At 40.4% G+C, this 20,463-nt stretch overlaps 1 long non-coding RNA gene across 1 annotated transcript; it reads left to right on the top strand.

Moving 5' to 3' along the window:
- Positions 1-15,033: 15,033 nt before the first annotated feature.
- On the top strand, positions 15,034-15,918 carry LOC307165000. The gene is made up of 3 exons (XR_013822381.1): positions 15,034-15,110; positions 15,207-15,361; positions 15,660-15,918. It is a non-coding gene; the product is annotated as an uncharacterized lncRNA (long non-coding RNA).
- Positions 15,919-20,463: the final 4,545 nt, after the last annotated feature.

The raw sequence follows: 20,463 nt of genomic DNA on the forward strand, positions 1-20,463 counted from the left end.
ATGTTGTAGTGTGAAAGTGACATGGCTTGTCGGACATAACAACAGTAACTAGAGGGGCGGGTCTTTGCGAACGGTCAATTGTGAGAAAACCCTTGAATGAAAAACAACCCTACACATAGATGGTCTCAAGATGCTTCACTGTTGGCACGACACAGGACTCATGGTAGCATTCACCTTTTCTTCTCCTGACAATTGATTTTCCAAATGTCCCATAGAGTTGGAAGGGGGCTTCATCAGAGAAAATAATCAGTTTCCCGCTCTTCATTTGTAACTATGGTTTCTAATTGACAAGTCACCACCTGTTCATCATTTGAGTTCAATCACCCTGTGTATTTAACCCTCTGATGGTCCGCGGGGTCTTTTTGACCCGCAAATGACTTTTGCTCAAATTAAAAAAAATGTTCCCTTTGTCCAAATGGTATGAAACCTTCTACGGCTCTTAACACTTTCTAGATCTACAAAAAAAAAAAAAAAAATTGGAATGATATCTGTTTTTATGTTAGCGTGACAAAATTTGTGACACTCGTGGTCTTCGGGTCCCCGCAATCAAAATAGACAAAATTCAACATCAAAATCAGAAACAACGCAGAACACATCGACAGAAATGACAGAAATAAAGTAAAAAGCATCCACAATGCTGAATTATTTTGCTCACAACAAGCGCACACACACACACACACACACACACACACACATACATTTTTGAGACTATAAAAACTGTTCTCTTATCATTTGTAAAATAAAATCATCCAAAATGCAGTACCACCACAAAAATAAATTGGTGACACTGACACATTGAAAAATGTGCACACACACACACACACACACACACACACACACACACACACACACACACACACACACACACACACACACACACACACACACAGGAACATTTGTAAGGCTATAATTTGTCAAATAAAATCATCCAAAATGCAGAACCACTACAAATATAAAGTGGTGTGGTGACACTGGCACATCGACAATGTGTACTCACACACTCTCTCTCTCTTTATCTCTCAGACACACACACACAATTGTGTGTGTCTAGAATCTAGAATTAGATTAAAAATAAATGATTGAAATAAATGATAAAATCTTAAGACTCCAACATTTCTCTTTGTAACATTTTGTTCAGGTTTGATTCTAATCATAATGTAACATTATTGAAAAACGGGGGGTTTTTTGGTACAAAAAATTCTAAACTTTGACAAAAATATTTTATTTTTGTTATAATTGTGATTTTATAATATTTAGATATGAATCCAACTGAATCCAACTTGTGAAAAGATATCTTTCAGGTAGTCTAATAGCAAATAGCATATACTGGAGCTCTATAGTCATCTAGTGGTTACAATTATTATTATTTTTTTTAAAACTGCATTTTCCAAAAAATGGGCATAAATGTTACATTAAACCATTTAAAATTATCCATGTTATCCCCATGAATGAAAGTTAGAAATCTGGGTCTTTTATAAAGTGAATTTTACATCAAATGCTGTTTTTTTGTAAAAAGGCTATTTAAATATTTATTTATTTATTTATTTATTTATAGAAATTTAAAAAATATCATAAATTCTCCAAAAACTGCACAAATGTTGAGTAAAAACATTAACAAACAGAATAAAATTACATTTGTAAAAAAAAAAAACTATTATCTTGTTACAAAATTAAATGTTATTGTCTGGGGTCTCTAGAGACCCAAAAAAACTCAAGTGTAGACATAAATAAAGACCATCAGAGGGTTAAGTTCCTCCTTTTCATTCAGTTGTGGTCTGGTATTGTTTGTGTTGACACTGTTACATCACATGCTTGCCTTTGGATTACCTGAGTTTGTTTTATTAAAGAACTCGTTTGTAGAAAGTTGTTTGACCCCTTTTCATCATCTTCATCTGAACTAACCTTGACAGTACACTTGATATAATATGAAAAATAAACCTCTGCAATCCCATAGAATATAAATAAAAAATTTCACACAAATTCAGTGTTGTGTTTTTTGAAGACATAAAACATTCATTTAATTTATTTTAATCATATCAATATCATATCATATCAATTAAACAAAATTTTTGTCAAACAACAAAAACACAATGAGCTTTACTCTTAAAATTAAAACATGGAAGAAAAATTGTGATTATTCCTTAAAAAATAATGTTTTGATGATAATTTATTTATATTAGTGTTAATATTAATATTACATTAGAATGTATCTAAATTCTACTTTACAACTGTAATGTATTTCTGTCAAGTTAAACCGAACTTTTATTTTGACGGGTTGCCGTAACGACCTTTGTGTTTATGACATGACAATAGTTTTTCTCAAATTAAGCGGTTGCTCAAGTGACTTTCACAGCGGGTCTAGAGTCTGGGCCGCCCCACTAAAACAATGGTAGGGAAAGCACTGATAAAACGGGAGCCTTTCAGCCCCCTCGCCCCCCCGACCACCTGCAATCGTTTCGACGCACGCTGAACAGGTTGCAGAAGGGCATCCACGGAGCGCATGAGCCTCCCCCTGACCGCCTTTTTGCGAATTTCCCTGACCACCCCCACCGACCACGAAGTGCCCGTTCGTCCCCCTGACCACGCCCACTGACTCAGATTATTCTAGAGGTGCTGGGGGCCCGAAACTTCTTGGAAAGCTGCGTCACACAGCCCCCGAAAACATACAGAGAGGGAGTTAGAGATACAGTAACTTGAGACAAAAAACAGGTGGTTAGGGGTCAGAATAGGCACTTTGTGGACAATGAGGAAGACTATGGTGAAGTTTAGGCACTTTGTGGCAATGAAGAAGAGGATAGGTGGTTAGGGGTCAAAATAGGCACTTCGTGGACAATGAGGAAGACTATGGTGAAGTTTAGGTGGTCAGGGGGCACCATAGGCACTTCGTGGCAATGAAGAAAAGGATAGGTGGTTAGGGGTCAAAATAGGCACTTCATGGTACTGAGGAAGACTATTTAGGTGGTTAGGGAGCACAATAGGCACTTTGTGGCAATGAAGAAGAGGATAGGTGGTTAGTGGTCAAAATAGGCACTTCGTGGTACTGAGGAAGACTATGGTGAAGTTTAGGTGGTTAGGGGGCACAATAGGCACTTCGTGGCAATGAAGAAGAGGATAGGTGGTTAGGGGTCAAAATAGGCACTTCGTGGACAATGAGGAAGACTATGGTGAAGTTTAGGTGGTCAGGGGGCACCATAGGCACTTTGTGGCAATGAAGAAGAGGATAGGTGGTTAGGGGTCAAAATAGGCACTTCGTGGTACTGAGGAAGACTATTTAGGTGGTTAGGGGGCACAATAGACACTTTGTGGCAATGAAGAAGAGGATAGGTGGTTAGTGGTCAAAATAGGCACTTCGTGGTACTGAGGAAGACTATGGTGAAGTTTAGGTGGTTAGGGGGCACAATAGGCACTTCGTGGCAATGAAGAAGAGGATAGGTGGTTAGGGGTCAAAATAGGCACTTCGTGGTACTGAGGAAGACTATGGTGAAGTTTAGGTGGTTAGGGGGGACCATAGGCACTTCGTGGCAATGAAGAAGAGGATAGGTGGTTAGGGGCCAAAATAGGCACTTCGTGGACAATGAGGAAGACTATGGTGAAGTTTAGGTGGTCAGGGGGCACCATAGGCACTTCGTGGCAATGAAGAAGAGGATAGGTGGTTAGGGGTCATAATAGGCGCTTCGTGATACTGAGGAGGACTATGATGAAGAGTAGGTAGTTAGCGGACCCCAAAAGCACTTGGTGGACCGCCCCGTTGTGCACTGGCACCCCCAGAGGTGTCCACACAGGGCCTATGGTAATTTATGGTAATTTTGGCTACTTTACATGCGATTTTAGAAAACGTCCATGCCACCATTGGAATAAGCAGCTCGTGTCGTCCATTTCATGCACGCGGACCACCGATTACCTAGGCTGACGATGGAAACTTAAATGAATGGGAAAATTCCCACGAACAGCCTAGGTTCCCTTACTCGCCCAAAAAGAGCCACCTTCTGAAACTCTTTCCTGTATTCCAGGCAGGATTAATTTACGTCCACTGGATAATAACATTTAGGGCAGACACCCAGCATATTTGAGAAGAAAACCATGGGACAACGGTTAGATTTCCGTTTACAGGTGTAAGCAGTAACCATCTTGAATAAGACAAAATATTTAACTGGCAACTGGTCTCAACTGGCAAAAGTCTTTTTTTTTCATTTAGCCGATGCTTTTATCTAAAGTGACTTACTAATTAAAAATAACAAGCAATTTGTCATTGGAAAATTTGTAAATAAATACAAAGTAACAAAATACCTGGTCAAGGCAGTCAACTCCGCCTTTGGTCTTGTTGTAATACAAGATTATATTTGGCTTCTTGTCTTCTCCTGTGCTTGCTGCGACATCCTGATGAATTGTGCTCATCAAGAGCACATTTTTGTTTTGTTATTTTAAAAGCAAACATTGATGAAAATTTCTCTCTGCCCCTTGTTGTCACCAATGCAGATGGGAGCTCTGGCTTGTTTTTTCTCACCGTTCCAAGCATGGTCAGTTTTCCCTTGAGAAGATCTAGCACGAAAAACCTGCCCTCCCTGTGTCCGCATTACACAAGCTGGTTGTGGTCTCGTCGTGGGGATTCACTCTTGCCAGCAGGAGCAGACCAATTAATCTCTTTGGTCCAGGGGTCATTTTGATCATGCGTTCGACAGGTGCTCCCCTTGTGACCGAGGAGGTGTAGCTACAGTCCCCATAATTTCACAATTTTTTGATTGGTAAGTGACTTCAGCAGGATCCTCTTCCTCAGAGGATAATGCAGAGTTTGAAAAGGATTATTTGGTCACTGATGGGGAAGACTCTGTTTCAAAGACTTGATCGAAGGACTCCTCTGAATCCCAGTCTGGCCGGTCTCCTTCATCCTTACTGGATTCAAGTAAAAGATCCAGGGTCTCTGCAGCACTAAACATCTTTGCCATTGTGCCGCTCCAGAATCAACTGAAACAGATACTTCCACTGAGGTTCAAGTAGCATGTTGCAGACATGTCTTGTTTGGAAGCATCAACAAATCTTGCAACAGGACTTTGATCTGACTTTGGATCTGGATAAGAAAGTATGTGTCTTTCAGATCTACTGGTAACAAACAATGTCCTGGGCAAATCTGCAAGAGGATTTGTTTCAAAGTTAGCATTCTGAATGGCTGTCTTATCAGAACGCTTTTCAGACATCTCAAATTGAGGATGGATCTAAGGCCCACATCCTTTAGAATGAGGAAGTAGAGGTTTGTAAAAGCCTGACTCACTGTGGGCTGTGGAAACTTACTCCACAGCACCCTTCACTAGCGGAGCTTGTACTTTGGCTCAGAGGACATGAGCGTTGACTTCCATGACTGAAGTGTGAATCATAGCCTTGAAGCAGGGGGCCTGTGAGTGAACTGAAGCAAGTAATCCCATTTGATTATTTCTAAAACCCAATGTGACATGCCAAGAATGGCTTCCAAAGCCTCGCGAGGGGTGGAGAGGAGTTGAAGAGTTGCAGGTGGCAGCTCGCCACACTGAAGAGGAATGCTTTTTTGAGGGTGTTTGTTGTTTATTTTGATTGTTATAACAGCGGAAGGGAGTGGGCGCACATTCTACTGGTAGGACAGACTCAATATTGACTACAATCACAGCGTCACAAAAGTGAACACATGGTTGCTTTAGAGGTGGTCCGGCCTCGGTGGGACTTAGCCGCCTCCTCTTTGAGCCTGAAACATCAGGGATCATTGGGGTCCAGCCTAACTTAGAGAGAAGCCCCTGGCCCCAGGGAAACAGGTAGTGCTTAGCTGGGTGGAAGCACTGCTTCACCTTGTGTTCTGTCTTGGGCTGGGGCAGGGCAAGAGTGGAAGCTGGCTTGGTGTCTTCCTCTTTGGCAGTGCCGCATCGGCTGTAACGACTTCTGGGCCACTGTAAAAAGCTCAACTAAGCTGTTCACCGCAGAACCGTACAGACCAGAACTATAGGGGAGTCAAGGAGGGCTGTCTTGTCGAGGTCGCGCCGAAACAGTTTGACTGCGGGGGAAGGAGGGGCTCTGGATGAGGAGCTGAAAAAGACCAGAAAACAGGCAGAGATGTCAGACGTCGGCGATGTCCACAAGGGTGGAGTAGATGGTTGTAGCGTCCATGGAGGAGTGGCCAGTGGAAAGGCACTCGAGGACCACCAATCTTGCCATGGGACGACCAATCGTTTGGGCCATAAACTTAGTGGCGCACAGGGCGAGGGCAGTCATGCTGCGCAGCTCATTGAAGGACACCGGGTCAGGACCAGTTTTATCCATGGTGTGAGATCTTGGCCTGGTAGACTTGAAGGACTGCCATTGTATGAAGGGTGGATCCACCTTGACCATTCGCGGCATACACGCTAGCCGTGAGGGCAAATGTAGTCCTGCACGGCTTACCCATTATTTACACTGCACACGTCTGCAGCGCATTACGGCTCCAATGCGGCCACCGGAGCTGATTGTGGCCATTCTAGTCAATGCTTGTGTTTATACTGGCCGTGCCGTGGCACGTTTCAGAAGTGTCCCAGAAGTGGCGCTCCGCGCTGCTTCGCTAAAGAATAGGTGCATGGTCTATTTTTGATGGACGCCACGTCCAAGCCGCACAGTTAAAATGCAAAATCCTCCTGCTTATAGGCACTGTATGTAAAATATAGAAACAAGATTATTGAGGATGTATTTTAACAATAGCAACAACAAAGTAGGATATAGCAATACACACAACAATAAACACAATCAGAGCCGATCAGCCCTATATGCACACTACGCAAGGTGCGTAGGGCCCCGCAAATTACTCAAGGCCCCGCCTCCCCCTCATGTCAAAGCGTGTCAATCAATGTTTACAATATCGATGAGAAAATGAAGCGGAGAGTTAACACCATGAGAGTTAATTGCGGCAACAGTTATCAGGTAGACTTGTGTGCTCTCCTCTCATAGTTTGATGTTAGCATAGAACAGTAGGCTAAAGTTGAGTTGATGCGAGTTGATTTATTATGTTTAATAAACGACAAAGGACAACAGTGTTTGTTTATAAACTGCACCTCGGAAAAGATAACCGCGTCGCTTTTTAACATGTGTTCATATGCGCGTGCATGAACTGAAAGCGCACTTTCCAGCAGAAACATTGTGAGTCGGGACCAGTACAGTATGGGCGTGATGGCACTCCTCATTATAGTTTTAAAACAAGATGATTATCTAGTCCCTCAGTCAAGGTTTAGTTACAACTCTGCACTAATGCAATAATGAAAGCAATGTATTGACTAGGGCTGTGTTGAAAAAATCGATTCACTGATTCTGAATCGATTTTCATATTAATTTCTAAAGATCGATCCGTAACTCAGAGAATCGATTTAATAATAGGCCTACATTTTCCCCGTGAATTTTAATTTGACGCGTCTTTGAATTCACGCATGCGCACGAGGTGAATGGACATTAAAACAACGAACATGGCAGCTTTGAAAACGCCAGAAACGCTAAAAGCTGCGATCTGGCACCATTTCGGTTTCAGAACAAATAAAGAGAACGAGCTTGACAAAAGCAAAGTAATTTGCAAAGCCTGCAAAATGGAGGTGAAGTATTGTGGAAATACTACTAATCTAAGGAACCACATGATGCGACATCATCAAGACATCATATCCAAGCCCGCCACCGGACCGCAACAGATGACACTGAAACAAACTCTACAACTGCCAACTAATTCTGCACGCTCTGTCAAAATAACTGAGGCGATTGCGGGCTTCGTTTGCAAAGATATGCGCCCGTATTCTGTTGTTGAGAATGTGGGATTCAGGCGGCTAATGAAGGTAATGGAACCAAATTATGTCATTGTGTCTCGCAAACGTCTGTCTGAAGAAGTGATCCCCAACATGTACCAGACAGTAAAAGATGGTGTAATGTGTAAGCTTAAGACCGCAGAGAGGGTGGGCATTACGAGTGACACCTGGACATCCGTAGCTACGGAATCGTACATGAGTGTGACAGCACACTACATAGACGAGCTCTGGAACCTCGTGTCTTACGTGCTGCAGACAACCGAAGTTCAAACGGACCATCGCTCTGTCAGTCTAGCTGAAATTTTAACCAAAGCTATGGAGGAGTGGGGGCTGCTGGGTAAAGACCCAGCCATAGTCACTGACAACGCGGCGAATATGATCCGTGCGGTTGAGATTATGGGGCTAACCCACGTCGGCTGCTTCGCGCACATAATCAACCTGGCCTCGCAAGCCGGTCTCAAACTGCCGAATGTTGCACGCCTTCTTGGGAGAGTAAGGCACATCGCAAAGTTCTTTCATCGCAGTACAACGGCCACCCGTATCCTCAAAGAAAAGCAGAAGCTACTGCAGCTGAATGCACACAAGCTCAAAATTGATGTGGTGACTCGTTGGAACAGTGCACTAGAAATGCTTGAGCGCTTTTTAGAGCAGCAACCCGCGATCTCTGCCGCTCTGCTCTCACCTGATGTGCGGAGAAATGAAAAGGATCTTTGCAGCCTGAAGGAAGAGGACATAACAGATGCAGAAGATGTGGTCAGAGCTCTAAAGCCAATGAAGACAGCCACTCAAGTGATGTCAGAAGAAAAGTGCCCAACTCTCTCAGTGATAGCACCTCTGCATGCTCTGCTGCTGAAAGAGATGACCAGTCTCCCAGAAGACTCCAGAGTTGTTAAGGACATGAAGGATGAGATCAAGAAAAACTTAAGCACAAGGTAGGCCTCTGTGTGTGTGTGAGTGAGTGTGTGTGAGTGAGAGTGTGTGTGAGAGTGTGTGTGAGTGAGTGTGTGAGTGAGAGAATGAGTGTGTGTGTGAGAGTGAGTGTGTGTGTGAGTGTGTGTGTGAGAGTGAGTGTGTGTGAGTGAGTGAGTGAGTGTGTGAGTGAGTGTGTGCGAGTGAGTGTGTGTGAGCGAGTGTGTGTGTGTGTGAGAGTGAGTGTGTGTGTGTGTGTGTGAGAGTGTGTCAGTGAGTGTGTGTGTGTGTGTGTGTGTGTGTGTGAGTGAGTGTGTGTGAGTGTGTGTGTGAGAGTGTGTCAGTGAGTGTGTGAGTGAGTGTGTGTGAGTGAGTGAGTGAGTGTGAGTGAGTGTGAGTGTGTGTGAGCGAGTGAGTGAGTGTGTGAGTGTGAGTGAGTGAGTGTGTGTGTGAGTGAGTGAGTGTGAGAGTGAGTGTGTGAGTGAGTGTGTGCGTGTGAGCGAGTGTGTGTGTGTGTGTGTGTGTGTGTGAGAGAGTGAGTGTGTCAGTGAGAGTGTGTGTGTGAGTGTGTGTGTGCGAGCGAGTGAGTGAGTGTGTGTGTGAGTGAGTGAGTGTGTGAGTGAGTGAGAGAGATATGAGACTATTTTACTGTATATATATATATATATGATAGGAAACTTCATTAAAGACATTATTGTCCTCTTCAGGGGGGATAAATTGATCAAAATGTGTGAAATTTAAATTCCAGGTATGTAAACCAGAAGGACATGCTGTACGTAGCTTCAGCTATTGATCCACGTTTCAAAGCTCTGCCATTCCTGAATGAGGAGGAGCGAGACAGGACCTTCTCCAGACTCCAGACTGAAGCAGTGTGTGGGATCGAGGAAGATGCATATAATGTAAGTAATCATTTTAAAAAGAAACTCAGTGGAAAAAGTCCACTCTCTCTTTCACTCACACACACCTCCATAAAATACAAATTCTCTCTCTCTCTTCTTACACAGCAAGATGCTGCTGCTGATGAAGTTGATGGAGTGGAGGAAGAGGTGGAACCCCAACCTCCGGCACCCAAGCAATTCAAGCAATCCAGTGCTTTGGAGTCTCTCCTTGGGGAAGCCTACAGACCACAACAGGAAGTAGGACCACAGAAAACTAAAGCGGCAGAGGCAGAAGACGAGATCAAAAGGTACAGGGCAAGGAGACCTGCGGGACTGCAGGACAATCCTCTCATCTGGTGGCGGGAGAATGAAAAGGAGTTTCCTCTTTTGGCTCGCATGGCAAAGCGATATCTCTGTGTCCCAGGAACCAGCGTCACATCTGAGAGGGTTTTTTCGACTGCAGGTGATATCATAACTGCCAAAAGAAGTTGCCTTACACCTGGGCATGTCAATGAGCTACTGTTCCTGCAGAAGAATCTTTCCATTCCTGAGTGATGGCAGTTCACACTCTGGGTTAAGACAAGTAGAAGTTGCCTTACACCTGGGCATGTCAATGAGCTACTGTTCCTGCAGAAGAATCTTTCCATTCCTGAGTGATGGCAGTTCACACTCTGGGTTAAGACAAGTTTAACTTCCAGTTTATTTTTATTTCCACTTTAATAGGCAAGGCCTTTTCCAGTTTTTATTTATTTTTATCTACTATTTTAGTTTAAAATGACCAGTTTACACAAATACACTTTAAAGGCAATTTAATGTCTTATACCTGGAGTACTTGAAGGTTTTACACACAAAAAAAAACTTTTTTGTAAGTTTTTGTAAGTTAAAAAAAGGTTTTGTAAGTTCAAATCAAATTGTATTTACATTCTGTGTAATGTTGTCTGTTTACTGTGAAGCCAGTAACCAAATGTGTTCTAAATGTTGAGCATTAAAATAAAAAATAAAGGTTAATTTGCATCTTAATGTCAATTCTTAATGTCATTTTTAATACATCAGGTTCGCGTCTAAATAATTGGTCTACTGCTGCTGATATACCTCTGTGTCCTCTGTCGTCTACACCAGTGCAAGTTTGTGAAAGCAGTTGTATCAACACTCTGGAAGGGGGATTGTTCTTTACAACCATCAATACTCCATTAATTTGCAGTTGAATGTCTATAATAATAGTATCAATATGTTGCATAACTACAGTCCTGTAATTCAGGTAACAGCTGGAAAAAATGCTTTTTTCAAAAACACTTATCTAAATCTCGAAGATCGGATCGGATCGGATCGAATCGAATCGAATAATGATAATCGATTCAAGATCTTGAGAATCGGAATCGAATCGATTCTTGAAATTTGAATCGAAACCCAGCCCTAGTATTGACATTGACTACTGATTGGCTCCATTGAATTTAAAATATTGATTGGCTGGAGATTCTGGTCAATATGGATGCACATCCCTCAGTAAATAATAACCATCAAGTATCAAGAATTACTTTTATCATTTAAAACACAGTGACATGCTATGGTGCCATTTTAGCTTTTATTCATTCACAGGATATGCATTTTTGATATCAATAATTCAATTTGTACTATTTAAAATGTGAATTCTTGATATTAAGAATGAACTTTTTAGTAGTAACAATGTCTTCTGATATCAGGAATTACATTTTCACTAGAACTAGTTAAAGGAGGGATTGTAGTGGGAACACTGGGGTGTCAGGTGTGACTGTGTGGAAATGGCAAATGGTTCATGGCTCACGGGTCAGGTATGAGGGCCCCTAAACAGAATTTTGCTTAGGGCCCCCGGGAGGTCAGGATTGGCTCTGAACACAATTAAGACATAACAACAACGTCAGACAGGCAAATCTCGTGGTCTCGCAAATTCAGTTGCTTCACTTATGAAATGTTCCTGATGCGAGTTGGCACCGTGTGGAGGACGGAACAAAACCTTGTCGGAGCTGCAGTGTTGGGCAAGCTTCTTGGAAAATGTAGTGAGCTAAGCTAGTAATTACTCTACATTAAATGAAGCTTCACTACACTAAACCAATTTGTCGTGGATATTTAAGAAAAATATTTGTTTCGCTTCATATATTCAATTTAACAGCATTAGGTTGAATAAGTTAAACTGTGTAACTGAACAGTGCACATATTTGTGAGGCTTAAATTATGTTCTAAATTATGAATGGGTAAAACCAGCGCTGTTTTTCAGTTGTTTTCCTCTGTGAACATGCGCTAATTGGATGTCTAGGGTATGTCTATCGTTTGAACCAACGAGAATTCCTAATTTAGATTCCAGTAAGCTAATTTTTTTTTTAGAAATCATTCATATTTAGTCTTATTGCAAAACATTTAGTTGTAGCTGGATATCATGAAGAAAAATCAACAGGCTAAAGAACAGTTACACTAGGAACGTTTGACTGTGGTTTAAAAATACCATAGAAAAACAACTAACCTAACTAATATAAACTTCAAACATTAGTAAAGACAAGTAAACAAAAAAAAAAAAATTTATTTGAACGTGTGTGTTTATGAGTAGCCTGATGTGTTACCAATGCTTTGTCAATGTTAAGATTCTTTATAATATGCCAATAAAAATACTGCCGCTTTCATTAGGTCTTTATCACTTTATTAAAATTAAAGAAAAGAGACGGACAAACGTTTACTTTCACGAGCTGTCTCGTATTTTGAGCTTGCAGCGGGAATCTCTTAAGTGAGAACGAGAAGTTTAAAGCTTACAGGCTTCTGTATGTCGACCCCCACAGCGTCTTCTGGGATTTCTAACGGTTCGATTCTCTCAAGTCTGCATTTACTAGTTGCATAAATAGAATATTGCCGACATCCGGTTTGATTCCGGTAAGCCGCCTCACTTCCGCTTGCCTCATTCCTGAAGATGGTGTTGTTTTATACGAGAGCCTGCAAGATCTACCTAAGTTTACCATCAGTGACCTGCACCGGATTACTAACTCCTTTTCATCTGCTCCCAGGAGTAAGAGAGAGAAGGGGTTCAAAATATACATTTCACAATTCATCTGCAACTATGAAGGTACTTTCTAGTCAGACTACCGCTGTCTAGAACTAGGGAGGGCTAGCAGTTGCTTGATGTTAAGTTACCCCAGCTAACTAAATCATCTATGGGAATTACAGGTTTTCCTCTAGGGTTGGCCATATCTCACATGATTATAGTAGATAGTTTTACCCTGTGACTTTCGTTTACATTTAGTTCTCTTTTTAGTCTGATTGAAAGTCAATCCATTCACGAGATCCTAACTAATTTCCCACTTGATTGGAAAAGCGTATCAAATAGGGCTGGGAATCGATTAAAAAAAATTTAACTAATTAATTGCACAATTTGCTGTAATTTATTGCAATTAATTGCATTTCCCCCAAGCTTGTAATCATCAATATTTAAACTTAGAATCACCTAATTAAATTAAACACAGGGAAAAAAAAAGGAACAGAAAATAGCTCTATATTAAAATAATATTAAACATCAATATAAATTTTTTTTCAATAATCAATCAACATAATCAATTTAATTTTTTTTTTTTTTTATAATTATAAAAATAAAATATAGTCCTACAAAGCTTATTACTATAGCATGTGATCAGAGCAGGTAATTTTACCATTGTTGCCCAGCATGACTATACCAGCTCAGTAGGACTATTGCAAACAGAAGTCTGAGAAATTTCACGTTATTTGAGCAGACTTTGCTTTCCCAGTGCGTGATTGGTACATGATTGGAGCGTTTGGGCCGTTAACGACAGAACAGAATGCGCAGCGCAAACACAGCGCGGAACATTGAGCAGAGAGCGCAGCAGCGCGCCGACACACACACACACACACACACACACACGGAACGGAGAGCGCGGCGCACATACGGAGTGGAAAAGACCCGCAAAAAGACCCTTTTCAATAGCAGCCGCATCAGGAAGTCATTAAAACGAGGCCAAAAAAAGTGCTGCGTTAATTGCGTTTTTTTTTTACTCGTTAAGCATCTCAAATTAATCGCAAAGATTAACACGTTAATTCCCCCAGCCCTAATTAATATATATATATATATATATATATATATATATATATATATATATATATATATATATATATGGGTCAATATCACTGTAGGGTGCCTTTTGGTGTCCTGAACATAAATAACTTATTTGCCATGATAACTCAACATACAAATGACTATAAAAGGGTGTGTTATATTAGGCTAAGTTTTTTTATTCATAACAGAAGCATTACTCAAATTGAGTGTATTGATCATTTTGTAAAAAAAAACAACGGCAACGGTACCACACATATTTACGTTGGATAAATGCAATGGCACGAAGACACGCAGTCGTTCAAGCATTTCAGTTTGACCCAGAATCCGATCCAGATGGAGAAGCAACGGATGAAGAAGTTGCAACTCAGCGGCTCCAGCAGGATGTTTCCGAATGGTTAGTTTAAAATATTATGTCTGGATACGGTACTTTTATGCGGATGGTTTACAGTTATTATCATGTAGCTAACGCTAACCTACTGTTTGTTTTTCATGTCGCTCTGATTTGCTATTGTTTTAAAGCTGTATTAGCATCTATATTAGTAATATTTCTAGTTTAGAGAAGACTGTAATGTGGATTATTTTTTAATGACAAAGTTCTCCATGTCCTCATATATTGAAGTCATGTTACACAAGCAATGATTTACTCCTCAAGAGTTAACTTAACACTACTCAACACCTGCATAATATATATACATACATATGTGTATGTATATATATATATATATATATATATTAGGGGTTTAACGATACACGTATTCGTATTGAACCGTTCGGTACGAGGCTTTCGGTTCTCTTTATTTCAAATGTAGAGACGCGGGCGCGACCACAACATTGACATCAAATACCAAACGTAATGGCAGGAATAGTAGGCTATAATGCCTTTAAGTAACATTACGGTGGTTTTATTTTGACATTATGAATACAATTGCTGCCCTCAAATGTTAATCTGAACTAAAACAAACCTTTGTTTATAACTACTACAATATTACATTTAATTTTTTCCAAGGAGCTGTTTTGTTTTATATGCTCCTAAGAAGAATCAATTATAGCTCTAGAATTGCTCAAAGTAAAAAAATAAATAAATCCTACTTTATGATGTTAGTTTTAATAAAAAAAGAATTAAAAAAAATAAATCAAGGAAATTTATTTGGCATTTCTTTCTTTTTGCTTAATCGAAAACGTACCGAACCGAACTGTGCCACAAGTGTATCGTATCGAACCGTGAATTTTGTGAACCGTTACACCCCTAATATATATATATAGGTATTATATATATATATATATATATATATATATATATATATATATATATATATATATATATATATACATACATACACACACCATTATATTAGTCAAACCTCTGCCATTATTACATATACCTTTTTGTACAGGTGCCGTTGTGAAAAATGTGCTACCATGCCCACAGAAGCTGAGAATATTTGCTGCTTGGAGATACCTCAGGTAGCATTCTCACCACTAAATTGGAAACTACTTTATCTCTTCATTTGACAACTAATTGTGCCAAAAATGACACTTACCTTTTCTAATTGTAATTAGGTTACTAGAAGACTACGGGAGGTCGAAGAACAGCTCACATGTATGGTTGACCATCCTGGATTGGAGCCTGTCTGCCTCAATGTCTACTCTTTGCAGAATGCTGGCCAAATATACAAAGCTGACTATGGTCCTCTACGTTTGAGAGGAATACACCAGTAAGTTGTGCTTTGTTACATAAGTTAATAAAATAATAAAGTCTTGTCTTGAGTCTTGACTTTTTATTCCACCAACAAACATTGAGCCTAATTTTCATTCATTCATTCATAATTTTCACTCTATAGTATAGGCAGTGTCAAGATTTACTTACATCAGAGGGAAAATAAACTATAAAAATCAAGCTTTTAAAAAAAAAAGCTATTTCAATGCTTGTATAAAAACAAGCATTGAAGATGCAAACATAACAAACATAATAATACATCTTTGCAAAACTAAATATAAATAATTTCTGTTCAGTCGCTACAGGTATCTCTCCTATCGTTCATTTGTGAGCTGGTGCTGGGGCCTCCTGGGACGCAGAATCCGGGTCATTATTCCAGCTTGTGTGGTCCTGCGCATCCGCTCAGTGTTTCCTGATGAGGAAGGACACTACGTTGGGTTTAAACTGCCCCCCGTTTGAACCTTGACACAAAGCTGGCAATGAGCTCGTCCTTGTCCGGCTTCTCATACTGCGCTGATAGGTCCTCTGGGACAGAGATGGCCAACAGCGCATCGGTGTATGGCGAAGGGTTGACAAAGACTTCCTCAAAAATTAGGTCCATCAGGTTAGCAACATAACCTGTATCATAAAACACAAGCACAAATATTATTTTTCGTTTCAATTGGTTGTGTTTTTTTATTTTTTTTATTTTTTTATTATTATTTTTTATTAAAGGAATACATTTGAGAATTCCAAAATATGTGTTGTTTGAATTTATTTTTAACCCTTACCAAAGGTCGGCTGTGTCTTTTGAGGTTTAGCTATGCACTCTCCCTTCCTACCCTTTGGAAAGGAGATTTTGAAGAGAGGTACACCTTCCTCTGTTTCTGCTTGTGGTCGGTCTGCATTTTCATTATAATGCATAGCAGCCAGGTAGAGCCTGGAAATACAAGACAAAACGTGTTGATATTGACAATACTTTTGGGAATCGTAGCCTAAAATATCGTAGTAAACAAACTTTATTTTACCTGCACAGCATTCCAGTAAAGGTAAAGACAACATTCTTTGGGGCAAAACGAAGGATGACGGCATGGAAAGCCTCCAACGATGAAGTTTGGTGGTGGGGGCTCAGTTTTGCAACATCCTTCAGCATTCTTTTGTTTGTTAGCAACTTCTCCAACTTGTTGAAAGCTTGAGAATCTGCAGACAATAAGAAAATATATTAGAAAACAATACAGTACAGAATATTACAGCGCTGTAAATAACTAAATAACTGTGTAGTTGTCCATTTACTTTTTTGTCATTTAGCCTGTATATTGATGAAATACCTGCTTGGAGCCATTTACTCTTGTCAGTTGTCTTGCGGATTGCATGCTCGCACTTGGGGTAAAGAGGATCCTCATGTGTATGGACATCTCATATCATATAAGAACTACTTCAACTTCCGGGGTGTGAGAGGACGCTGGCTCAGCTGGATGCCGCTTCTCAACCCATGTGTTTTAGTTATTTGTTATTTTAAAATTTGTTTTATTTTGCTACCAACTTTTTAAATGATTTAATAGCCTATTAGGCCTACCTCTCATCTCAACATTTGAATGTGAGGTTCCTGTTGAGCTTGGATTGCTGATCGCTTCTGAGGTGATTCCTCTGCGTTCTTCTTGTTTCGAGTGGCGAGTGCCGGGTGCGGCACCTGAACGAGGCTGGAAACTGTGTCATCTTTAATCTGAAGTCGGTGTATGTCTGCGTGTGTGGATTCGCCAACGGTCTGATGCTCCTGCGGCCTCTGCATTTTAATTGCCGAACAACTCCCGCGACTCAGAGTGTTGCGATCTTCACAATTTTATCAGGATTCCATTGGATATAAGCATGCTGTTTCCTTTTACTACATTCTATTCACTGTTGGTCTATGCTATAACTGGATCCTGTGGAACACTGGAATCAAGATTGTGGAACTCCAACATGATAAGGTACTCACATTCTGAGCTTTATTCATTGGATCATCATCTGCCTCCCAGCGCCTGTATTATTAAAACCTTGCGATCATTCAAACTTTTGCATCGGCCAAGATATTTGCATCGTGGCTCCCGCCGATGTTTCTATCCTTCACCTGCTGGAATAAATGTACTTCACTCCTCATTTAGGCGTTCAAGACTTCCTAACTCTCGTGGCATCTGTTCATCTAACTTACATTTTCCTCAGAAAACGTTGCAGAATCGCGTAAAGAACGCAAGTTCTAAAATTAGACTCGCTCAATTAAATGTGCGTTCAATGAACAAGAAAGCCGCACTGCTTCACGATATAATATTGGATAGAAAACTTGATTTTCTCTGTCTCTGTGAGACATGGCAGCAACCAAATGACTTTTACAATCTTAATTTAGCCAAACCACCTGGATTCACGTACATTGACAGACCTAGACTCACTGGTAAAGGTGGTGGTCTTGCTATTCTATACAGATCTGATTTGTCTATTGCAGAAGTAACAATACCTGCTGTGTCATCTTTTGAATGTCTGACTATCAAAGTTAACAGCACTTCACCAGTACTAGTTGTTTTAATCTATCGCCCACCTAAGGCTGATGCGAGGTTCTTTTCTGAACTTGCAGAATTATTGACTCTGCTAACTCCTATTTGTCCAGACATGCTGCTAATAGGGGACCTGAATATTCATGTTGACAATCCAAACTGTTCCTCTGCAGCTGCCTTCCTGCATGTGTTAGAGTGTTTTAACTTCATTCAACATGTTGACTTTTCAACTCATAAATCGGGACATACATTGGACCTGTTATGTTCTGTGGGTATTGGTATAGATCAGCTTTCAAAGGATGAAGTTAATTTTAGTGATCATAAATTACTGACAAGTGAATTTACCATCTCTGCCTCTCTGCAGTCTTCTAAACAGCGTGTCATATCCTTTAGAAATATTAAGAATATTGACCCTGAAAGGATTTCTAACCTTGTTGCGGAGCTACCTGTGATTGGCTCTATTGACTGTTACAACTCTGCACTTTCCTCAATTCTTAATGTTGTTGCACCAGTGAAAGAACGAGTTGTATCTTTTTCCAAGTCGTCTCCCTGGTACACAAATGATCTGCGTGCACTTAAAGCTGAAGGAAGGAAGATTGAGCGGTTGTATAAAAAATCAGGCCTCACCGTTCACAAATTAATGTTTGAACAACACCAGCTGCAGTATCATCTTGCTTTGAAGACTAGCAGAGAGGCATATTACTCTCATGTTATCAATAAAGGTGCTGCTAATCCTAGAATGTTATTTAAGACAATTGATAGCCTTCTCAAATCTCAAAAGAAAACTGTCTGCCCTTCTGATGAGATGTGTAATAATTTTAACAAATCTTTTACAGAGAAAGTTCAGAGTATTTATAGCTCCATCTCCTTTGACTCTCCTTTGCTGACTAGTGAGTCTTACTCAAAAAACTCACCTTCTACTGCCCTTTCGAACTTTACTACTGTCAATGTAGACAATGTTTTTAAATTGATCATGACTATGAGTTCATCCACGTGCTTTCTTGACCCCTTGCCTACTGAGGTTCTAAAAAAGTGTTTATCACATGTCTGCCCTTCCATCACTGTAATTATTAACAACTCCTTAGCCACTGGCCAGGTTCCTCCGGCCCTTAAGGTGGCCGCTATCACACCTGTTCTAAAAAAAACTGGCTGTGATGTTCAAAATTTAGCTAACTACAGGCCTATTGCGAACCTGCCCTTTGTGGCAAAGGTTCTTGAACGAGTTATTGTTGGTCAGTTACGGCAATATCTGTCCAATAACAACTTATTGGAACCGTTTCAGTCTGGTTTCAGATCTGGACACAGCACTGAGACTGCACTTGTAAGGGTCACCAACGACCTACTTGTTTCTGCTGACACTGGTGCTTGCAGTATTCTAGTCCTGCTAGACATTAGTGCAGCTTTTGACACTATATGTCATGTTATCCTTCTTAACAGGTTGCGTGTGTTGTTAGGCATCTCTGGTGTTGTGCTCAAATGGTTTGAGTCCTATTTAGCAGACCGTTTTCAGTATGTTTGCATGGGGAAACATAAATCTGAGGCCACATTAGTTCAGCAGGGTGTCCCGCAGGGGTCAGTGCTTGGGCCGACTTTGTTCAGCATATATATGCTCCCACTTGGTGACATTATCAGAAAATACGGTCTGAGGTTTCATTGTTACGCTGATGACACGCAGATCTATGTTAACACTCTCCCTGATCCTAATCTTGCAATCACAGCTCTGAGTGCATGTATGGAAGAAATTAAGTTATGGATGCATGCCAATTATCTTAAACTACTTATCTCTACTTGTTGGTATGCCGACAGCCTTGCACAAGTTTAACTGTCAACATCTGATCACTGATTCTGATTTACTGGCCCCAGCATCACAGGTGCAAAATGTAGGTGTTATTTTTGATTCACATTTGTCTTTTGATGCCCATATCAAATTGGTTTCAAAATCAGCTTTTTTTCATCTAAAAAATATTGCAAGAATTCGACCTTTTATATCCCTGCCAGATGCGGAAAAGCTTATTCATGCATTTATCACGTCGAGACTGGATTACTGTAATGCACTATACTCTGGTCTCCCTGATAAACATATTAAGAAATTACAGTATATCCAAAACTCGGCCGCACGTGTAATAACACACACAACTGTTCAGCAGCATATTTCCCCTGTTCTTTATGAACTCCATTGGCTTCCAGTAACGGTACGTATCGATTTTAAAATCTTGATTTTAACATATAAAGCCATTCATGGGATAGCACCGGAATACCTTTGTGATCTAGTTGTTCCTTATATTCCAAATCGTTCTCTCCGCTCGTCTGACTCTTATGCTCTACAGCAGCCCACATTCAAATTAAAGTCGATGGGTGGTCGCTCCTTTACGGTTACCGCCCCGCGGTTGTGGAATAAACTTCCATTTGCGATAAAAAATTCCCCAACTCTGGACTGCTTTAAGAGGTCTCTGAAGACCCATCTTTTTAAAAATGCTTATTGTCTTTGAAGTGTATCTTATTTAGATTTTTTTTTTTTTTTTTTGTCTGATTTTTCTGTTTTTAATTTATTGGTTAAATTTCTTATATTATGTTTAATATAATGTGTAGCGCTTTG

This window comes from Squalius cephalus (assembly GCF_949319135.1).
Source record: "Squalius cephalus genome assembly, chromosome: 9".
In the NCBI taxonomy this organism is placed as follows: Eukaryota; Metazoa; Chordata; class Actinopteri; order Cypriniformes; family Leuciscidae; genus Squalius; species Squalius cephalus.